The 17,338-nt window shown below is 39.8% G+C and overlaps 1 pseudogene; it reads left to right on the forward strand.

Moving 5' to 3' along the window:
• Positions 1 to 13,159: 13,159 nt before the first annotated feature.
• Positions 13,160 to 13,461, forward strand: LOC128570901 (prothymosin alpha-like; annotated as a pseudogene).
• The last annotated feature ends 3,877 nt before the right edge of the window (positions 13,462 to 17,338 follow it).

Here is a 17,338-nt window from a genome sequence, read left to right on the forward strand (position 1 = left end):
AGTGTGATGAAAATGTGTCAAGCGGTCTATAAAACCAGTGTATGGTGCCCCATGATCACATTAATGTACACAGCTATGATTTCATTAAAAAAATTATCAATACAAAGTCCTCAATAACAGATGAACAAAGCAAATCCAACAATGTATAAAAAGAATTATACACTATAACCAAGCAGGATTTATTTCAGGTTGTAAGGCTGGTTCAATGTTCAAAAATCAGTTAACGTAATCTAACTCATCAGATCACAGGCTAAAGAAGAAAAAGCACATGATCATATTGTTAGATGCAAAAAAAGCACTGGACATCCAACACAAATTCATAATAAAAACTCTCAGCAAACTAGAGACTAGATATGATATAGTCAACTATCTTCTTCAACTTGATATGATATAGAACATCCACAAACCCCCCTCCAGATAACGTAGAGCTAACATAGAAACTACAAGCTTTCTCACCAAGCTTAGGAAAAAGGCAAAGATGTCTCATCATTCATTTCCAACATTATACTGGAAGTCCTATGTAATGCAATAAGACAAGAAAAAAAATAAATTGTATACTGACTGGGGAGGAAGAAATAAAACTGTCTTTCTGCAGATGGTATGTATGATTGTCTATGTAGAAAACCCAAAAGAACTGAAAACAAATTAAAAAATCTTCCTTGGAGGGCGGTGCCTGTGGCTCAGTTGGTAGGTCGCCGGCCCCATATACCGAGGGTGGCGGGTTCAAACCCAGCCCCAGCCAAAACTGCAACCAAAAAATAGCCGGGCGTTGTGGCGGGCGCCTGTAGTCCCGGCTGCTCGGGAGGCTGAGGCAGGAGAATCGCTTAAGCCCAGGAGTTGGAGATTGCGGTGAGCTGTGTGAGGCCACGGCACTCTACCGAGGGGCATAAAGTGAGACTCTGTCTCTACAAAAATAAAATCTTCCTTGGAACTAATAAGTGATTATAGCAAGTTGCAAGATACAAGGTTAATTTACAAAAGTAAATTTGCTTATATGTTTGGCAGCAAACAGGCCCCCATTGCCAGGGCAAGTAGGTAAAAAGGCAAAGAGGCCTGGTTTTGTTTCTGAGACAAGATCTCACTCAGTTGACTGCAGGTGCGTCATCATAGCTCACGCAGTCTCCAACTCCAGGCCTCAAGCAATCCTGCTTCAGCCTCCCGAGGAGGTAGGACTATAGGCATTCACTGCTGTGCCTTGATAATTTTTTTATTTCTTGCAGAAATAAAAAGTCCAGGATCTCACTCTTATCCACAATGGTATCAAACTCCTGGGTTCAGGTGACCTGACCACCTTGGCCTTCCGAAATTCTAGGATAACAGGCCTGAGCCACTATGCTCAGCCAGAATTTGTCAGGTTTTAAAAAATCCTAGTTTTTACTGATGAAGATTCCTCAGTAACTCCATTACAAAAGATGGAACTGATCATTATAAGAAAGCAAAGCTTACACATTTCTGCTTCATAGAAATATAAATGTTAATTTGTGTTTTAAATTGTAAGGTATAGTTAATCTCAAAAATGAAATCAGAACAGAGGAAAAAATTATATGAACTGATTAGTTTATTTTCCCTTTACTTGCAAAAATGTGTTTGTGGGTGGTATGGTGGTAAGCTCCAAGAAAGAATAATTGTCCAATGTGTAGCATTCCTGTTTTATATGGTTTGTACAAAGTATCATCAGGCAAATCAGCAACACAAGACTACCACATTAGGCATTAAGAAAATGACAAAACAAGTAGTACCAATAGTCACATTTTCTGCTTTTGAAAAAATTTAACGGGCAGCGCCTGTGGCTCAGTCGGTAAAGCGCCGGCCCCATATACCGAGGGTGGCGAGTTCAAACCGGGCCCCAGCTGAACTGCAACCAAAAAAAATAGCTGGGCGTTGTGGCGGGTGCCTGTAGTCCCAGCTGCTTGGGAGGCTGAGGCAAGAGAATCGCTTAAGCCCGGGAGTTGGAGGTTGCTGTGAGCTGTGTGATGCCATGGCACTCTACCGAGGGCCATAAAGTGAGACTCCGTCTCTACAAAAAAAAAAAGAAAGAAAAAATTTAACTAGTAAAGAAATGAGTAATAGAAACAGATAAGGTCATATATTGGATTCTCAAAAGAGAGAATACAGACCCTTAAGACTTTAAATAAGAGGACCGATCTTATTTACTTTTTTAGCACCTGCCAGTAGAATGCAGTGGAAATGATGCAGTCCTAGAATTTCCTAGCTTAGGTCATAAAAGGCAATGCTGCTTCCACTTGTTCATAGGGGCACTTGCTTGCTTGGAGCCCTGGGAACTCTAAGTGTGCTGAGGCTGTTGTGTTGTTAGGAAGCCAAGCCTCATGGAAAGGTCTCAGGTCAGCAATCTTCAAGCCCTTCCAGTCCCTTTGGCAGACATGTAAGTGAAAGAAACATTGGATGAATCAGATGAAGCCATCCCCAGCCATTGAATCACAACCAGTCACCCCTAGCCTTTGAGACTCTGTGTCAAGGCCCTGGATCTTACGGAGTAGAGACAAGCTACCCTCAGTTTGCCCTTTGTGAATTCCTGGTTCACAGAATCTGGGAGTATAATAAAATGTCTTTTGTTTAGGGTGCTTTGTTATATAACAACAATTATTGAAACAGTTGTAAAACTTAAATGATACATTGTCTTAGACACATTGCTATTGAAATTTGTCAAATTTGTCAATGTGTCAATTATACCTGCTGAATAACCTGAGTTTTTCTTCCATGTCAAAAAAAAAAAAAAGTTAATTGCTTTTCTGTATATCAGCAATGAACTAATGGAATTTGAAAGTAAAAACAATACCATACATTGTCATTTACATTTGAACCTCTAAAAATTAAATGCTTAGGTATAAGTCTAACAAAATATGTGAGAAAAACCACAAAACTATGATGACAGAAATCAAAGAAGAACCTACATAAATGGAGGAAAAGTCCATATTGTCAAGATGTTGGTTCTTCTCAGGTCAATATACAGGTTCAATGCAATCCCAATAAAATTCCCGACCATTTACTTTGTAGATATTGACAAACTGATCCTAAAGTTTATACGAAGAGGCAAAGGACCCAGATTTTCCAACAAAATATTGAAAGAGAAGAACAAACTTGTAGGATTGACACTATGCAACTTTAAGACTTGCTATCAAGACAGTGTGGGATTGGCAAAAGAACAGACAAATAGATAAACTGAACAGAATAGAGAGCCCAGGAACAGATTCACATAAATATGGTCCACTGATATCTGATAAATGGATAAAGGCAATAAAATGAATCAAAGATAGTCTTTTCAACAAATGGTTCTAGAACTAGAAATCCACATGCCAAAAATGAATGTAGACACAAACTTTACATCTTTCACAAAAATTAACTCAAGGTCGACCATAGATCTAAATGTAAAATGCAAAACTAGGTATATTCAACTTGTAGATGATAACAGGAGAGAAAACCTAGATGACTTTAGATATAGTGATGACTTTTTAGATAAAACACCAAAAGCTTGATCCATGAAAGAAAGAATTGACAAGCTGAACCTAATTAAAATAAAAAAAAAATATGCTCCACAACAGACACTGTGAAGAGAAAGAGAAGGTAAGCTACACACTGGGGAGAAATATGTGCAAAAGACATATCTGATACAGGACTCACCCCAAATATACAAAGAACATTTAAAACTCAGCAATAAGAAAACAAACAATCCAATTAAAAAGTGGGTAAAAGACCTGAACAGACACCTCACCAGAGAAGATATGTAGATGTCAGATAAGCAGAAGAAAAAAAAAAGATGCTCAACTTCAATATGTCGTTAGGTAATTAGAAATTAAAACAACGAAATCACACTACCCACCTAGTAGAATGGCCCAAATCCAAAATACTTACAACACCAAATGTTGGCAAGGATATGGAGCATAAACTCTCATTCATTGCTGGTGGGAATGCAAAATGGTACAGCCACTTGGAAAAGACAGTTTGTTGGTTTCTTATACAACTAAACATACTTTTACCATATGATCCAGCAGTTGTGCTTTTTGGTATTTATCCAAGTGAGTTTAAAACTTATGTCTACACAAAAACCTGCACATAAATGTTTATAGCAGCTTTCTTCATTATTGTCAAAACTTTGAAGCAACCAAGATGTCTTTCCATAGGTGAATGGATGAATTAGCTGTGGAGCATCTTACTTATTCAAAGGAATATTATTGAGTGCTAAAAAGAAATGAACTATTAGGCTATGAAGAAACATGAAAGAACTTTAAACACACATTTCTAAGTGAAAGAAGCCAATCTGAAAAGCCTACATACTACAAGAGCCCGACATTCTAAAAAAGGCAAAACTATGGAGACAGTAAAAGGATCAGCCGTTACGGGGGACTGGGGGAGGAATAGGTGGAGCACAGAGGACTTTTAGGAAAATGGAAGTATCCTGTATGATGGGATAATGGTGGATATATGTTATATGGATTTGTCAAAGGCCATAGAATATACAACATCAAAAGTGAACCCTACTGTAAATTGTGGACTTTTGGTGACAATAATGTGTCGATATAAGTTCATTTATTGCAACAAATGTACCATTTTGATAGTGGAAGAGATTGTGGGGGCTGAAGATATATGGGAAATCTCTGTGCTTTCCAGTCAGTTTTGCTGTGAAACTATTCATTACATATCCTACTATTCACTACATATCCTACTGACAATTAAAATATTATATTATGATGAATCTATGCCAATAAATTTAAAACTTTGTGTGAAATGATGGCCAAATTTCTTGAAAAATGCAACTTACCAAATGTTGCAGAAGACAATATAATCTTATATTTATTAGAAAAAAATATATCAGGAATTAAACAATTTCCCACAAATAAAACTTCAAGTCCAGATGGTTTGACTGCTAAATTCTTCCAAACATTAATGAAAGAAATAACACCAGTTTTACACAACGCAGAGAACAGAAGAGAGGGAAACAAAAGAACACTTCCTAACTTTTTAGATGAGGGCAGCATAACCTTTATATTAAAACTGAACTAGAACATTATAAGAAAGGGTGATCACAGAACAATTTCTGTCAAAACACAGATAAAAAGAATCCTAAACAAAACAATAGCAAATCAATCCAGTGTTATATAAAAATGATAATGCATCATGAAAAATTTTAATTCATTCCAGGAATGTGAGGTTGACCTCCCATCTGAAAACCAATTATGTAACTTCACATTAAAAATATAAAAGAGTAAAATCATATTTCAGTAAGTGTCTAAAAAGCATTTGATAGTCTGGCGCAGTAGCTCACTCCTATAATCTCAGCACTTGGGAGGTGGAAGCGGGTAGATTGCCTGAGCTCACAGGTTCTAGACCAGCCTGAGCCAGCACGAGACCTCATCTCTACAAATAGCTGATGTTGTGGCGGGCGCCTATAGTCCCAGCTACTTGGAAGGCTGAGGCAAGAGAATTGCTTAAGCCCAGGAGTTTGAGGTTGCTGTGAGCACCTTCTATCAAGGGTGACAAAGTGAGACTCTGTCTCAAAAAAATAAATAAATGAAATTTTCTTAATCTGATAATGAATATGTTTATAAAAAGCTATAGCATACTTCATACTAAGTGATACAATATATTAAAACTATCCCTTTGAGATCAGAACAAATCAGGATGTCTACCACTCACCCATTTATATTCAATAGCTTATTGAAAGTTCTAGTCCAGTGGTTCTCAGCTTTCCTAATGCTGGGACCCTTTAATACAGTTCCTCATGTTATGGTGACCCCCCAACCATAAAACTACCTTTGTTGCTATATTTGGACCGGGTGTATGTGATGGCATTGGTGCGATGATGTCATCACACGGGGTACATATGTGGGCCTATCTGCATGTGAGTGGACCCGCCTGGAGACAGAGGAGCTGAGTCTCGGTTCCTAAGACCATCGGAAATAAGGGTTTTGAGATGGTCTTAGGTGACCCCTGTGAAGGACCCCCAAATCATGATCCACAGGTTGAGAATTGCTGTGCTACTCAGTAAAATAAGGGATGAAAAAGAGCTGAGTGCAGTGGCTCATGCCTATAATCCCAGGGTTTTGGGAGGCTGAAGCAGGATTGCTTGAGTCCAGGAGTTTGAGACCAACCTAGGCCATATAGGGAGACCTCATCTCTAAAATAAAATTTTAAAAAATTAGCTGGGCACTGTAACACATATCTATAGTCCTGGCTACTTGGAAGACTGAGGCAGGAGGATTATTTGAACGTGGGAGTTTGAGGTTGCAGTTGCATTGAGCTGTGATCACACCATTGCACACCAGCCTGGATAACAGAACCAAACCCTGTCTCCAAACAAAACCAATAACAAGAAAAAAGAAGAAAAGGAAAAAAGAAGAAAACAAATAAATAATAAAAGCCCTGAAAAGAAAAAAATGATGTATGTAGGAAATTTTTTTAAACTACAGATTTGCTATAAATGAATATGTTTAGGAAAGTTGCTGGACACAAGGTTGATATACAAAAGTTTCTGGCAACAGCAATTAGAAAATGAAAAAAAATTTGTTGACAATAGCATTTTTTTTGAAGTTAAAAAACCCCAAATACCTAGGAATAAATCTGGCAAAATATGTTTATGTTTTTCTATAGAAAACTACAGAATATTACTGAGAGGAAACAAAGACCTTTTCAAAAATATAGAAGGCTTTTCACAGTGGCTTATACTTATCATCCTAGCACTATAGGAAGCTGAGGTGGGAGTATTGCTTGAGGTTAGCTGTTTAAGACCAGCCTGAGCAACAAAGTGAGACTCCATCTCTACAAAAAAAAATAAAAATAAAAATTAGCCACACATGTGGGCTAATGCCTATATTCCCAGCTTCTTGGAGGCTGAGGAGGGATCCTAGAAATTTGAGGTTGCAATGAGCTGGATAACACCACTGCACTCTAGTCTGAGCGACAGATCAGACCTTGTCTCAAAAATACAAAACAAAAAATAGAGATATATTGTGTTGGTAGATTGGTAGTATTATATTATAAAGTGGTTAATTCTTCCTGCAATTAAACTACAGATTCAATACAAACGTCATAGAACCTCATCAACTGCCAGTAGGAATGTAAAATGATACAACTTCTTTGGAAAATAGTTTTACATTTCCTATAAAAGATAAACATACTGTTACCATGTGGCCAAGGAATTTCAATCCTAGGTATATATTCAAGAGAAATGAAAACATATGTCCACACAAAAACTTTTACACAAATGTTCACAGTGGCGTTATTCATAATAGCTTAAATTTGGAAACAACTGATGAATAAACAAATGTGGTACATCCATGCAATGAACTATTATTCAACCATGAAAAGGAATGAAGTGCAGGTAGATGCTACAAGATGGATAAGCCTTGCAAAAATGATGCTAAGTGGAAGAAGCCAGTCAATAAAAGACTACATATTTATGAGACCTTTTCAAAAAGGGGATGAGAATGTACATGAAATGTCCAGAGCAGCCTTATCTATAAAGACAAAAATAGAGTTAGTGGTTGTCTATGATTAGGGATGGGGGGATTTGAATGTTTTTTTTTTTCTTGGAGGGTGATGAAACTATTCCAAAATTGATTGTGGTGATGACTGCACAACTCTATAAAAATACTAAAATTCTGGCTCAGCGCTTGTGGCTCAAGCGCTAGGGTGCCAGCCACATACACCTGAGCTGGCAGGTTCAAATCCAGCCCGGGCCCACCAAACAGCAATGAGGGCTGCAACCAAAAAATAGCTGGGCATTGTGGCGGGCGCCTGTAGTCCCGGCTACTTGGAAGGCAGAGGTGGGAGAATCGCTTGAGCCCAGAAGTTGAAGGTTGCTGTGAGCTGTGATGCCCCAGCACTCTACCCAAGGTGACAGTTTGAGGCTCTGTCTCAAAAAAAAAAAAAAAAACTAAACTAAATTAAAATTCATTGAATTAAACACTTATTTAAATGGGTGAGTTGTGTGATGTGTAAATAATATTTCAGTAAACCTAGTTTTTAAAAAACAATTTTAAAATTCCTGAAAGTTCTTTTTTCTTTTGGTGGAAACTGACAAGCTGATTCTAAAACTTATAGGAAAATGCAAAAGGCCAAGAACAACAAAGTCAATCATGAAGAAGTACCAAATTGGAGAACTTAAAGTACCTATTAGTAAGATTATTACAAAGTTACAGTAATTAAAATGGTTAGTATTGGCAACTTACAGACAGAGGATGGGACACAATGGAGTCCAGATATAGGCCCACTCCAATACAGTCCAGTGACATGATATGGAGAAAGAATGACCTTTTCAATAAGTGATACTGGATACATTTGATATTCATGTGGGAAAAAAATGAACTTTGACTACTGCCTCACTAGATGGTAAAATTAGTTCTAGGTGGATCATTAATCCACCTAGACAATGGAAACATTCCGAAGAAATAAAAATTGTCACCTAGAATTCTATACCCAGTAAAAATATCAATCAAGTATGAGGGTAGACTAAAAACATTTCTGAGTGTTCAAAGTTTCAGAAATTGTATCCCCTTTGCCACACCTTTGTGTGAATCGATTGAAGGATGAGCTCCTAAGAAACAAGAGAGTAAGACAAAAAGGAGGAAGACATAGGCTTTGAGAAATGAGCTGTTCATCTAAGCCAGAGAGCAATTGGTTAGGATTGGGGTGGATCAAAAGCCTTCAGAAGAGACTGAAGAGGAAAGTGATAGACTATCTCATGTGTCTGATTTAGACAACTTGGGGAAAAATAATGGTAATTACATAGAAAACTAAATGAACCTCAGCAATAAGAAGATAATTATCAACTCCAGGAAAGCCAAAAAGCAAAAATGATCACAGCACAATACACAGCTCAGATGAGAATAACAATTGCATAGTTATCGCGTAAGGTAAACACTGGATATTGGCTTAACCAAAATTGTCATGTAACCATATTGGGAGGTTGAAGGGATTGGAAGTCTGACCAAATGTGGTAAAAGAAATAAATCCCCATGTTCTGGGCTGGAAAGTCAAAAGGTTATGCCCACACCTGAAAAATCAAGAATTCATAACAAACATACGTTATTTAGAGATACAGAGAATATCTTAAAAAATCAGCTGATTACATTGAAAAATCACTGGTTCTGGGGATAAGGAAATCGGTATAAAGGAAGATGAGAATATTGCTTTTCTTTACATGGCATATAGATTCTAAATGGCATCTAAATTAAACTCTCTCTCTCCACACGTATACACACACACACACACACACACAAAGGGGTATATATATATATACCCCTTTGGTAAAAAAAGTTAAAAAACTTTTAGAGATGCAATCTTGCTGTATTGCCCAGCCAGGAGTGCAGTGGCAAATCATAGCTCACTGCATCCTGGAACTCCCAGGCTCAAGTGATCCTCCTATCTCAGCCTCCTGAGTAGCTGGGATTACAGGCATGAGCCACTGGACCGAGTTATCTTTGGTAAGAATAAAAACTAAATTTTTAAAAAGTCAGTGTGGGTAGGCGGCACCTGTGGTTCAAAGGAGTAGGGCGCCGGCCCCATATACCAGAGGTGGTGGGTTCAAACCCAGCCCTGGCCAAAAACTGCAAAAAAAAAAAAGTCAGTGTGGCCTGGGTGCAATGGCTTACACCTGTAACTTCAGCACTTTGGGAGGCCAAGGTGAAAGGATTGAATTTCAGTAAAATTAAGTAAGGACTTCTATTCGCCAAAAGCCTTTATTGATCCCTGAGAATTGGAACATATCCTACTTAGTAAAGTATCTCAAGAATGGAGGAAAAAGTATCCAATATACTTAGTACTATTATGAAACCAATTTACAGTCACTCACACTTTCATATGAAGAATAGATCACAACTATTGCCCAGGATGAACTGGGGGGATGGGCAGGGGGGGATGTCAGATGGAGGGAGGGTGAATGGTGGGATCATACCTATGGTGCATATTGCAAGGGTACACATCAGATCTATTAAGTATAGAGTATAAATGTCTTAACACAATAATTAAGTAAATGAGGTGAGGGGTATATTAATCAGTATGATGTAAGCATTCCAAATTGTATATGAAATCAGCACATTGTACCCCATAAATGCATCATTAATGTATACATGATCTACCTCTTTATGATTTAATAAAAAAAACTTTACTGAGAGAAAAGGCAAGCCATGGAGTAAAAGATATTTTCAGTATATGTATCTGACAAAAGACTTCCATCTAGAACATATAAAAAATATTCTACAGAATAAAATAAAAATACAAATAGTCCAATTTTTTAAGAAAATGGGCAAATGCAGCTACAACCAAAAAATGGCTGGGCGTTGTGGCGGGCGCCTGTAGTCCCAGCTACTTGGGAGACTGAGGCAAGAGAATCACTTGAGCCCAGGAGTTTGAGGTTGCTGTGAGCTATGATGCCATGGCACTCTACCCAGGGCAACAGCTTGAGGCTCTGTCTCAAAAAAAAAAAAAGGTATTCTGTACTTGCAAAGAATAAATTGTTTAGAGATACATAAGATTTTGACCTGTACTTAAGTTTCAAATTTTGCCCTTGATTGTTTATTTCGGTAAATAAATTTGGAAAATGGAAAAAAAAAAAAAAAGAAAATGGGCAAATGACTTAACATGCTTTTCTTAAAGGAGGATATCAAAGTGTCTCACAAACAGAAAGGTAGTCAGCACAGTTATCAGAGAAACGTAAATCAGTACCGCAAGGAGATGCCGCTATGCATTGGCTAGAATGGCTAAAATGTAAAAGATTAACAACAGTAAGTTTTGGTTAGGATACAGCCACTGGAACTCTCATTGTGCTGCAAAGAGTGTAAATTTGTACAACCACTCTAGAAAAAACTCTGGAAATGACTACTGAAGTGATTCCCTATAATCTAGCAGTTTCACTTTTGCGTTTTTATCCAATGGAAGTGCGTGTGCGTATGCACCAATGGGCATGTGCAAGTTTGTTTGTAGCCACAGTACTTCTAATGGTAAAAAGCCTAAAGAATCAAATGGGTCCATAAATTATAGTATATTCATTCAATGGAATAAGATAAAACAACGCCAAAGGGGCCAGTTGCAGTGGCTCACGCCTATAATCCTACCACTCTGGGAGGCTAAGGCCTGAACTCATGGGTTTGAGACCAGCCTGAGCCAGAGCAAGACCCTGTCTCTAAAAATAGCCAGGCTTTGCGGCAGGCGCCTATAGTCCCAGCTACTTGGGAGGCTGAGGCAAGAGAATCACTTGAGCCCAAGAGTTTGAGGTTGCTATGAGCTATGACGCCAGGGCACTCTACCGAAGGTGACAAAGTGAGACTCTGTCTCAAAAAAAAAAAAAAAAAAAAGCCAAAGGACAAACTATTACTATGTGCAACAACATGGATGCATCTCATTTAAAAAAATTACATTGAGTAAATGAAGCTAGTCATAAACTGAAGAGTATGCTGTAACTTTCCATTGATATAAAATTAAAAAGAAGCAAATTATTCCCTAGTGATAGAAGTTGGTCATCTTCGGGAGAGCAACAACTGGATGGGGTATCAGGGAGACTTCTAAGGCTTTAGGAATGTTTTTTATCTTCAGCTGGCTCTGGTTTGTTGTCACATGGGTGTATTCACTTTGTAAAAATTCATGGAGTTATGCACCGCAGATTCTCATACTTCACGGTAACAATGCTATAGCTCACTTTCTAAAATTAGTCTTCCCCTTTTCTTCCCTGTCTCTCTTTTCCTTCCTTCCCTTTCTTCCATTTTCCTTCCCTATTTTTCCTTACCTGAACAATTCCGCCCTAAAGTCATTAGATAGGCCAGAGCAAGGTAGGCATTCATGGTGATGATAGAGGGAACCAGTATCCATAGCAAAGTAGCCAGGCCAGAGTAGGGTGGTGAGGACACTCACCCTGGAGGAGGGCACAGCAGGTAGAGTTAGCCAGTCTGGCTGGGTTGAGGGCATCCATGCACTGGAATGGCCTCCTGCAGTTCTGCAGACCCCAGTTGAGGAGGGCATCCGTGTGTGGGGACAGCCTGGCATGGGAAGTTGGAACCAAAGTAGGGTTAAGAAGGATTCCATGTGTAGAAGTGGCCAGGTGTGGGGTATCAGAGCCTAAGAAGAGTAAGTGGGGGCATCCATAGGGGAGGAGGTGGCAGCAGAGATGGAGATGGGTTATAAATAGGGGAACTGATCAAATAAATAAATATATTAAAAAATAATGGAAGCCAGGTTTCTTACTGTTGGAGAAAGAAGTTACAAATAGAGAAAGGGAGAAAACTAGAATGAACCTTGGAGTGCTGGATTGGAACTGGGGGTATCTATGTGAATCCATAATTTTCAACATAGAGATAAGTAAAGAAATGTCACCATGCAGGTGTGTAGGAGTATCTATTCCCTAGTGTGACCCACCAAGGCGGCCTGGGAGCAGTGGTGTTCCAATAGTAATAGGCTCTAACTGCCCACAACTTGGTTTCTAAGCATCATTTTCCACTAAAACAAAGCAGAACTTTTTGGGAAAATGGCTGGTTCAGACTGGAGTGGGGAATATACAAAATGAGCCTAGAACATCTTATGCCAGAGAGTCAGGAAATTCTTGAAGAATAACAATGGGGACTACCAAGTCAGCTTGGGCCGCCAGAACAAAACATCACAGACTGAGTGGCTTCAATGACAGGCATTTTATTTTCTTACAGTTCTAGAGTCTAGAAGTCCAAGGTCAAAGGATTGACAGGGCTGGTTTCTCTGAGGCCTGGCTCCTTGGCTTGCAGATGGTGACTTTCTTACTGTGTCTGCACCTGGTCTTTGTTCTGAACTTACACTCTCCTGGTGTCTCTTCCTCTTCTTGCAAGGACACCAATCCTATTGAATTAGGGGCCCACCCTTACGATTTCTTTTAACCGTATTACCTCTTTAAAGGCCTGTCTCCAAATGCAGTCATGTTGGGGGCTAGGGCTAAGGCTAGTGTTTCAACACATGAATGCCAGGGGTGTGAGCACTATGCAGTCTACAGCAGGGAAAAATCAAGAAGAAATCAAAGATTAAAATGTTGCCCCCACTAGCGGCTCTGAAAAGGCATCTTTGCATTGTTCCTGGGTCTGGCTTCCTTCTGATCACAACCACCTCGCCACACTGCTCCTCTGCTATGGACTCCGGCAGAGTCCCACAACTCTAGCTTTCTTTTCCATCCCCCACTTTGGATCCCACCATGTCAGATGCAGCGGTGGACACCAGCTCCAAGATTGCCACCAAGGACTTAAAGGAGAAGAAGGAAGTTGTGGACCAGGCAGAGAATGGAAGAGATGCCCCTACTAATGGGAACGCTAGTGAATAAAATGGGGACCAAGAGGCTGATAATGAAGTAGATGGCCAGGAGGAAGAAGGTGACAGTGAAGAAGATGATGGAGATGAAGATGAGGAAGCTGAGGCCACCACGGCAAACGGACAGCTGAAGATGATGAGGATGAGGATGTTGATACCAAGAAGCAGAAGACGGATGAAAATGACTAGACGGCAAAAAAGGAAAAGTTAAAAGAAAAAGGGCCACCGTGACCTAATCACCCTCTGCTTCCCATCTCAGAATCTAAACGTGGTCACCTTCAGTAGAGAGGACTGCCCGCCTGCCCACTGCAGGCAATGCCACCCGCAGATGACATGCGCTCTTCACTACCCAAACAAAACGATGAGAATTTGCAACAGGGGAGGAAAAAAGAACAAGGCCCTGCTTTTGTTCTTAAAAGTAATTTAAAAAATGAATTTTTTTGTATTTTTACTTACATTTGTATTTTTTACTTACATTTATATTTTTGTACATATTGTTAGGGGTCAGCTATCTTTAATGATCTCAGATGACCAAACCAGCCTTCAGAGCCTTCTGTCCTACTTCTGACTTGGACTTTACTTGTGGTGTGACCATGGTCATTACAATCTTAAAAGAGAAAAAAAAAAAAAAAAGCAACTATGGGCCGCGCCTGTGGCTCAAAGGAGTGAGGCGCTAGCACCATATGCCAGAGGTGATGGGTTCAAGCCCAGCCCTGGCCAAAACCTGAAAACACACACACACACACACACAACAAAAAAAGATCTTATTCTGAGCATTCCAGTAACTTTTTTTGTGTAAGTACTTAGCTGTACTATAAGTAGTTGGTTTGTATGAGATGGTTAAAAAGGCCAAAGATAAAAGGTTTCTTTTTTTGCTTTTTTTGTCTATAAAGTTGCTGTTTAGTATTATTATTATTATTATTGGCCTGTTTGATATATGTGTAAAACAATGTTGTCCAACAACAAACTGGAATTTTATTTTGCTGAGTTGTTTTAACAACAACCAAAAAAAGATAAAGAAAGCTCCTGGCTTGGTGCCCTCAGCACAGTAGTTACTACACCGGCCACATACACCGAGGGTGGTGGGTTCGAACTTGGCCCAGGCCAGCTAAACAATAATGACAACTGCAACAAAAAATAGCTGGGCATTGTGGCAGGTGCCTGTAGTCCCAGCTACTTGGGAGGCTGAGGCAAGAGAATCGCTTAAGCCCAAGAGTTTGAGATTGCTGTGAGCTGTGATGCCACAGCACTCTATTGAGGGTGACATAGTGTGACTCTGTCTCAAAAAGAAAAAAAAAAAATGGGTGGCGCCTGTGGCTCAAAGGAGTAGGGCACCAGCCCCATATACTGGAGCTGGCGGGTTCAAACCTGGCCCTGGCCAAAAACTCCTGCTAGCTGCATCTAGACAGTTCAGCATCGAAATAATAATGACCTTAATACTGATATAAGTAAATAAAGAAATGAATAAAGAAAAGATAAAGCATTTGCATTAAGTAAAGTGACAGAAGGAAGAATGTAATCACCATTTAGCAAGCATCATGAGCTGAATGTGCCCTTTTAAAACTCATATGTTGAAATCCTAACCCCACAAAGTAATGATGTTAGGAGATAGTGCCTTTGGGAGGTTACTAGGCCATGGGGATGGTACCCTTATGAGTGGGATTAATGCCCTTATAAAAGAAATCCCAGAGAGCTTCTAGCTCTCTGCCATATGATGATACAGTGACAAGTTGGCTGTCTGTAGCCCACAAGCGAGTCCTCACAAGACTCTGACCACGCTGGCACACTGATGTCAAACTTTCAGCTTCCAGGACTGTGGTTTCTGGGTTTTTTTTTTTTTTTGTTCTTGTTTGTTTGTTTGAGACAGAGCCTCAAGAATCGCTTAAGTCCAGGAGTTGGAGGTTGCTGTGAGCTGTGGTGTCACAGCTCACAGCAACCTCCAACTCCTGGACTTAAGCGATTCTCTTGCCTCAGCCTCACGAGTAGCTGGGACTGTAGGCACTCTCCACAATGCCCAGCTATTTTTTGGTTGTAGTTGTCATTGTTTGGCAGGCCCAGGCCAGATTCGAATTGCCAGCTATGGTGTATGTGGCTGGCACCTTAGCCACTTGAGCTACAGGCGCCACCCAATTTCTGTTCCTTATAAGCCACCCAGTCTATGGGACTTTGTTATAGCAATTCAAATAAAAACAGCGACCATCATAATAAAAACTCTTTCAGCCAACGGATGCTAAAATTAACAGGTGCAAAGTAGCCCCCAAAGTCCTCCTCAAACAAAAACTCATTAACTATAATGGGAATAGGAGTAACTTGACTGTAGATAAACCTGATAGACACCACCTTAATCATTGGATCAAAGTTAACATCATGAGACACATGAGACAAATCAAAATCATGCACAACCCAATAAGACATACTAAGAACACAGCATCACTTCTGTGATATTCGTACCCCAAATTCATAACTTGAATCTAATCATGAAGAAACATCAGGCAAATCCAAACTGGGGAACACACTACAAAGTCATGGCCCATCATCTTCAAATTTTACAAAGTCAAGAACATCAAGGAAAGACTGAGGACAGATGTAAGATAAGATACTGGATTGGGACTCTTGGTTACAAAAGTCATTATAGGGAAAAATGGCAAAGTATGAACAAATTATGGTGTTGTATCTATATTTTTATTTTACATATTTTGCATTGTGGTTATTTAAGAGAATCTCTTGTTTGTAGGATTTATACACTAAAGTTTATAGGATTTATACACTTTTGGGGCTAAAGAACATCATGTTGGAAATTTATTCTTCAAATGCTTCAGAAAAAAAATTCTTTACACTATTCTTGGAATCTTTCTATAAACTTGAAATAATTTCTAAATAAAAGGAAAAACGGTGACAACAAAGCCTATAAAAATTATGTGTATGGGAAGAGTATATATGTGTATGTAAGCTAGCAGCCAAGGGTGGAATGTTTTGGATACCCATGGTTGCTGCCTGTGTTAGCAATCATCCCTCCTTCTTCCGGATTTTATTTGGGGGGACTTCCCCTCCCCCACTCCTTGGTCCACATGTTGCTGGTGTGGGCATGTGCCCAAGTCAACCAGTTTATTTTATCTGGCTGGCTGTGGTCATTGGTTTGGGAAGGACACATGACTTAAGGCAGCCCAATATGGGTCAATCTTGAGATTATTTTCCCCACTGAAACTATTGTGAAAGAGGCTCTGTTTTTCTCCCAGGGTTGCTTAGTTTTTAGAAAATAAACCTAGCGTAGCTGCCTGAGACCATCACATGGAGCCAAACTATCTAGGAAAAAAAGAAACATTTCAGAGAAAAAAAGTAGAAGGAGAGAAACTGAGGCTTTGTGTTATCATTTTAGTCCATTGATGCAGCTGTTATTGGCTTTTTGGTTAAATAAGCCAGATAGCTTTAATTTTTCATTTAAGCCACTTTGAGTGAGGCTGTTGGCACTTGTAACCAAAAGCATCATGACTAATATTAGGAAATTCCTAATTCAGCTGGGCTGGAGTTGAGGGTGGGGCAGGTGGGGAGGGCTGCCGCTGACAGCCAGACTTGGCAGGGCCTCTGGGCACTAGGATTCAGTAGGAGTTCTTAGGGCCCGCCCAGGCACTTGAAGGTGCTTTGCGGGAAGTGATGAGAGCAGGTGACAGGGAGACAACGACCAAGCAAAAGTCCTTGAGTAACTTTGGACAAAGCTTGGGCCCAGGTTTATTTTCAGTCAACCCCACCGCATAACATAACAGCTTGCTGCCCAATCCAGAGCCCAGGGGCCACACCCTTGGCACAGCCCTGACCAGAGATGCCTGCAGGCCTGGTCCTGGTCTTCCTTCCAGCCCTGTGGTAACCAGGCTTTGCATTTCTTCATCCTGTCTTAGTTTACAAAGCACCCTGCCTCCAGATCGTGTAGTTAAGCATGAGGATAACCCTGTTAGGGAGGCAGGGCTGAAATTATTTCCATTTTACAAGAGTGAAAAGTAAGCCTCAGAGAACTAAAGCAACCTGTCCAAAGTTGCACGGCTATTCAGTGGCAGAGCCAGGACTAGGGAGA

Source organism: Nycticebus coucang, chromosome 18 (genome assembly GCF_027406575.1).
Source record: "Nycticebus coucang isolate mNycCou1 chromosome 18, mNycCou1.pri, whole genome shotgun sequence".
Taxonomy (NCBI): Eukaryota; Metazoa; Chordata; class Mammalia; order Primates; family Lorisidae; genus Nycticebus; species Nycticebus coucang.